Genomic DNA, 6,993 nt, shown 5'->3' on the forward strand with positions numbered 1-6,993 from the left:
TACAATATATGCAATAAAGGAAATAATGATAATTCATGTACACACATATTGCAGTTTTTAGATATTCTTAATAGGATATTGCCTACACAACTAAGACATCCTATCTGTGGGCTAGTTATCTTTACCCAGTCCCATATATACTACCAATTGAAAAAAGAACTAATGAAGAAAGTGCCTGTGTCAACGAAGCAACCAATTGATTTGTATGAAGAAAATAAATGAATATACGAAAAAAAACAACCAAATAAAAGAAGTAAAAACAAGAGCTGTCAGAGGACATCAACACTTGACTATTCAACAGCCTTGTCAATTGAATGAATAAACAAGAGGGCCAAGATGGCCCTCGGTCACTCACCTGAGAAACACACCATAACAGTGTAAACATGTTTGACCTAGTGATTTCATGAAAACGAATATTCTGACCAATTTTCACTAAAATTGGACCAAAAATGTGGTCTCTTAAGTGTAAACAACTATTTTCTTCCATTTGACCTAGTGACCTAGTTTTTGAGCCAAGATGACCTACATTCAAACCTGACCTAGATTTGATCACAAAGATTGGACCAAAAATGTGGTCTCCAACAAGTATTTGCTTTGATTTGACCTAATGACCTAGTTTTTTTGGCCACATGTGACCTAGATTTCATCAAGGCAGTCATTCTGACTAAATTTTATGAATATCCAGTGTAAAATGCAGCCCCTATTGCATACAAAAGGTTTTTCTTTGATTTGACCAGGTGACCTAGTTTTTGACCCCAGATGACCCATATTCAAACAGGACCTAGATTTTATGAAGGCAATCATTCTGACCAAAATTCATGAAGATCAATTGAAAAATACAGCCTCTATCGCATACACAAGGTTTTTCTTTGATTTGACCTAATGATCTAGTTTTTGACCCAAGATGACCCATTTTCGAACTTGGCCCAGATTTCATCAAGGTAATCATTCAGACAAAATTCCATGAAGATCAATTGAAAAATACAGCCTCTATCGCATACACAAGGTTTTACTTCGATTTGACCTAATGACATAGTTTTTGACCCCAGATGACCCATTTTCAAACTTGGCCCAGATTTCATCAAGGCAATCATTCTGACAAAATTTCATGAAGATCAGTTGAAAAATACAGCCTCTATCGCATACACAAGGTTTTTCTTTGAATTGACCTAGTGACCTAGTTTTTGAACCCAGATGACCCATTTTCGAACTCAGTCCAGATTACATCAAGGCAATCATTCTGACAAAATTTCGTGAAGATCAGTTGAAAAATACAGCCTCTATGGCATACACAAAAGACAGACGCCGGACATCGAGCGATCACGAAGGGGCATAATTTTGTAAAAATGCAAAGTAGATTTATGGAACCTGTGCACTGCATATCAGATCAAGACAGTGGACAGGCGTGTGAAGTTTCAATCCTTTCCAATTAGTGGGTACTGAGATACATACAAAAAACTTAACCAAGAACTGCTAAGTCGAAAAAGGGGCATAATTTTGTAAAAATGCAAGGTAGAGTTATGGAACCTGTGCAGTGCATGTCAAATCATCACAGTGATTAAGTGTGTGAAGTTTCAATCCATTCCCATTAGTGGATACTGAGATACCAGCTTACATATAAAACCTTAACCAAAAATTTCTACGTAGAAAAAGGGGCGTAATTTTGTAAAAAGCAAAATAGAGTTATGGAACCTGTGCAATGTAAGTCAGTTTATCACAGTGAATAAGTGTTCATTTCCCACAAGTGGTTACTGAGATACCAGCTTACATACAAAAACTTAACCAAATCGAGACGGCAATGTAGATGCAGACGCCAACATATGGGTGAGTCCAGTAGCTCTACCTATTCTTTGAATAGATGAGCTAAAAATGAATATTCAAAGGAAACTGAATATACAAAGAAACAACTGAATTAGGAAGAAAACAACTGAACTTACAAAGAAAAACAAATGAATACACCACTTTTTATTTTCTATTTAAGAGTTAGATGTATCAAAATAAAATTAGTATTTTTGACATTTTTGCACTCATTTACATGGCCTAAAGTTTACCTCATCAATTAGATCTAAGTTGTTACTTTTGACATGTTTGTGAAAAACTGTTAAAAAATATTGTAAATTAGATTCAAAAAATTATGACAGCCCCTAAATCTCGCAATACATCACCTTTATTACTCTGAAACAAGTAAAGCATTAAAAAATTACTGGTGTTGTACTTTTGCCCAGAAGGTTATACATAGGATATATAACAAGATGGTTTACGTGCAAACTATTTCAAGAAGGATGTGGAAAGTACATTTTCCATAAGAATCTTAAGTTACAGTTAAGCGATTGCTTGAAAATCTGATAATTAAATAGTGGAAGAGAAATTAAGCTGTTACTGCTACAAAAATATATATTTGTTGTCAAAGCCTCCATCATTAAGATCTTAACAAATCTGTTTGATCCAAACTTTATATAACAAACTTTTCCTTCATTTCCCTTCAAATAATAGAAAATGAGTGATGTCCAAGTAAATTAATTGTAGATACTTGGAATAAACCGTATTTAATGACGTCAGATTGCAATTCTTTTAGAAACATGTATTTTTTGTTTATTTCCATGATGCTTAATAAAACAGTTTTTATCAAAAAATGACTTCACAAAAATGTGTTTTTGAGTTTTTATTGAAACCAAACACATGTGAATGGTACAACCCGTGATGTGCAACAATTTTGAATGTTTGATACATTTTCAGAGTATTATAACAACACTTGTTGTTGTTATTTCGTCATCGGCATACTGTCAACATTTCACTAAATGTATAAAATGTATAAAACTGAAAATGGAAAGACATTATGTTTTCAAGTTTATGATATCTGATCTTAAAAAAAACATTTCATGTTGTTTATCATTTTGTTTTTTATTATTTTGAGTTGGTTTTTTTAAAAAGAAATTTTGTATATCTGGTATCTTTTACTCAATATTTTTGTGAAATCACCAGAGGTAGTTCAATATTCCAATATTTCAATAAATGACTGAAATACATGTTGTAACAAATTACAATGCTTTTAATCAGCAGTAGAAACTTGAAAGATAAATTTTTTTTGCTTTAAAGTTTTCATGTTTGTCATGTATTTCCAGACTGAAGTGAAACAAAGCTCTTCAGTTTTACAGGAAGAGGAAGTGACATCACAGAATTCATAATGCTTCTCCCACAATGCAGCTGCATTAAATACTTCCTTATTATATGTCTGCAACAATGCTGAAGTGATCTAGGCTCACTCACATAGTGCTCTAACATACTTTTGAGTTTGGAATTCTTCATCACCTGTATAAAAGAGAAAAAATCATAGTCAAGAATGAAGCAATATGAACAGCAGGGCTGTAGTCGCTAACCTGAAACTGACTATTTGACCTTGAGTATATGTATGACACAATGAATCATGAATGGTAATAACTGTGTTTAGCATAAAAACAAAAAACAGGTCAAGTGACCCATTTGAACAATTCTTACAAAGGTCCTTATAAAGATGCTACGGACCAAAATTAACAAATCTGTAGGAAAAGTCATTTAAAGACATTTTTATGTTAGCTCAAAGTGTCCCAAGTGCCCAACTTTGAAGAAATTAACAGAGGACTTTAGACCAGGTTTGATGAAAATACATCAAGCAATTCATGAGATGAAGTTGGATAAAGGTATTTCTATTCAAAGACCATCCACCAATACCACTAGTTCATCCTGAACTTCCAGTTCAGGGGAGCTAAAAGACATCTCAAAAGCAATGTCAAAAGTTACCAGTATACAGTGTAACTGAGATATCATAGACATGGAAAAATGCATGCTCACTGAGAAGTTGGAGAGCTGTTAAGTAACATTCATCAGGTGAAGTAAACCTGGTTGACAACAACAGCGTCAACATAGCATTTAGTAAAAGCCAATAATTGCAAGGACCAAAAATTTATCTGCTTAATAGTTGAACTGCAGTAAAATCATGCAGATCCTATATGTTTTACTAGATACAGAGTTTTAAGAAGACACCAGTACTGGTTTTACAAAACATCTGACTAGACAGTGCCTTCTAACCTTATATCAGTGTCAGGTTGACCAGACAGTGCCTGCTAACCTTATATCAGTGTCGGGTTGACTAGACAGTGCCTTCTAACCTTATATCAGTGTCGGGTTGACTAGACAGTGTCTAAATCTAACCTTATATCAGTGTCGGGTTGACTAGACAGTGCCTTCTAACCTTATATCAGTGTCGGGTTGACTAGACAGTGTCTAAATCTAACCTTATATCAGTGTCGGGTTGACTAGACAGTGCCTTCTAACCTTATATCAGTGTCGGGTTGACTAGACAGTGCCTTCTAGCCTTATATCAGTGTCGGGTTGACTAGACAGTGCCTGCTAACCTTATATTAGTGTCGGGTTGACTAGACAGTGCCTTCTAACCTTATATCAGTGTCGGGCTGACTAAACAGGGCCTTCTAACCTTATATCAGTGTCGGGCTGACTTTAAGACAGTGCCTTCTAACCTTGTATCAGTGTCGGGCTGACTAGTCAGTGCCTTCTAACCTTATATCAGTGTCGGGTTTACTAGACAGTGCCTTCTAACCTTGTATCAGTGTCGGGTTTACTAGACAGTGCCTTCTAACCTTGTATCAGTGTCGGGTTGACTAGACAGTGCCTTCTAACCTTGTATCAGTGTCGGGTTGACTAGACAGTGCCTGCTGACCTTGTATCAGTGTCGGGTTGACTAGACAGTGCCTGCTGACCTTGTATCAGTGTCGGGCTGACTAGACAGTGCCTGCTAACCTTATATCAGTGTCAACCACAGTGTCGGGTTTACTAGACAGTGCCTTCTAACCTTATATCAGTGTCGGGTTGACTCGACAGTGCCTGCTAACCTTATATCAGTGTCCGGTTGACTAGACAGTGTCTTCTAACCTTATATCAGTGTCGGGTTGCATAGACAGTGCCTTCTAACCTTATATCAGTGTCCGGTTTAACCAGAAAGTGGACTAATGATGACCTGCTACTTAAATACCACGCTGTACAAGGTTTAGCTAGAAACTGGATTACTAAGTACTGTTGAAGAAGGCACCAGTGTCCATTTTATGAGAAATCTGAATCAAGATCACCTTGTAACATTACATCAGTGTCCCCTTCTAATAAGACACAAGTACCAGATATTATTAAAATATGGGCTCTAGATAAGCTTCTTTCAACACACAAGTGCAAGCATTTATTAGAATGTCTGTTCTAGATAACATTCTAAAACACTAGTTCTAGGTTTTATCACAATATCAGCTTTAGATAATTTTCTAAGATACCAGTACCAGATTTTATAAGAACTGGCCTCTAGATAATCTACTAAAACATTAGTACCAGATTTTATTAGAATGTGGGCTCTAGATATCCTTCTTATAAGATATAAGTAGTAGGCTTTATTAGAATGTGGGCTCTTTCTAGATAACATCTTAAAACACTAGTACAATATTTCATTAGAATGTGGGCTTTAGACAATCTTCTAAGATACAAATACCACAATTTATTAGAATGTTGGCTCTATGTAGCCTTCTTGTAAGACAGAAGTACCAGACTTTATTAGAATGTGGGCACTAGATAACCTTCTAACAAGTGACAAATATCAGATTTTAATATGATATGGGCTCTAGGTAACCTTCTTATATTTTATTTATTTATTTGGGTTTTATGGCGCACCAACACAGTATAGGTTATATGGCGCCAAACAGGACTACAAATTTTGGTTCCAACCTTCTTATAAGAACAATAACCTGACTTTATTAGAATGTGGGCTCTTGATAACCTTCTTAGACACAATTACCAGACATTTTAGAATGTGGGCTCTAGATAACCTTCTTATAAGGACAATAACCTGACTTTATTAAAATGTGGGCTCTTGATAACCTTCTTAGACACAATTACCAGACATTTTAAAATGTGGGCTCTTGATAACCTTCTTAGGCACAATTACCAGACATTTTAGAATGTGGACTCTAGATAACCTTCTTAGACACAATTACCAGGCATTTTAGAATGTGGACTCTAGATAACCTTCTTAGACATAATTGCCAGACATTTTAGAATGTGGGCTCTTGATAACCTTCTTAGAAATAATTACTAGACATTTTAGAATGTGGGCTCTTGATAACCTTCTTTGACACAATTACTAGACATTTTAGAATGTGGGCTCTTGATAACCTTCTTATCAGGACAATAACCTGACTTTATTAAAATGTGGGCTCTTGATAACCTTGTTAGACACAATTTCTAGACATTTTAGAATGTGGGCTCTTGATAACCTCCTTAGACACAATTACCAGACATTTTAGAATGTGGACTCTAGATAACCTTCTTAGACATAATTACCAGACATTTTTGAATATGGGCTCTTGATAACCTTCTTAGACACAATTACCAGACATTTTAGAATGTGGACTCTAGATAACCTTCTTAGACACAATTACCAGACATTTTAAAATGTGGGCTCTTGGTAACCTTCTTGGACACAATTACCAGACATTTTAGAATGTGGACTCTTGATAACCTTCTTGGACACAATTACCAGACATTTTAGAATGTGGACTCTTGATAACCTTCGCTTTAGAGGGACCAACCAATTACCAGACATTTTAGAATGTGGGCTCTTGATAACCTTCTTGGACAAATACCAGACATTTAGAATGTGGCTCTGATAACCTTCTTGACACAATTACCAGACATTTAGAATGTGGACTCTTGATAACCTTCTTGGACACAATACCAGACATTTTAGAATGTGGGCTCTTGATAACCTTCTTAGACACAATTACCAGACATTTTAGAATGTGGGCTCTTGATAACCTTCTTGACACAATTACCAGACATTTTAGAATGTGGGCTCTGATAACCTTCTGGAATTACAGACATTGAATGGGCTTGACTTGAACATTACCAGACATTTTAGAATGTGGACTCTGATAACCTTCTTGACACAATTACCAGACATTT

The sequence above is a fragment of the Mercenaria mercenaria genome, chromosome 9 (assembly GCF_021730395.1).
Source record: "Mercenaria mercenaria strain notata chromosome 9, MADL_Memer_1, whole genome shotgun sequence".
In the NCBI taxonomy this organism is placed as follows: Eukaryota; Metazoa; Mollusca; class Bivalvia; order Venerida; family Veneridae; genus Mercenaria; species Mercenaria mercenaria.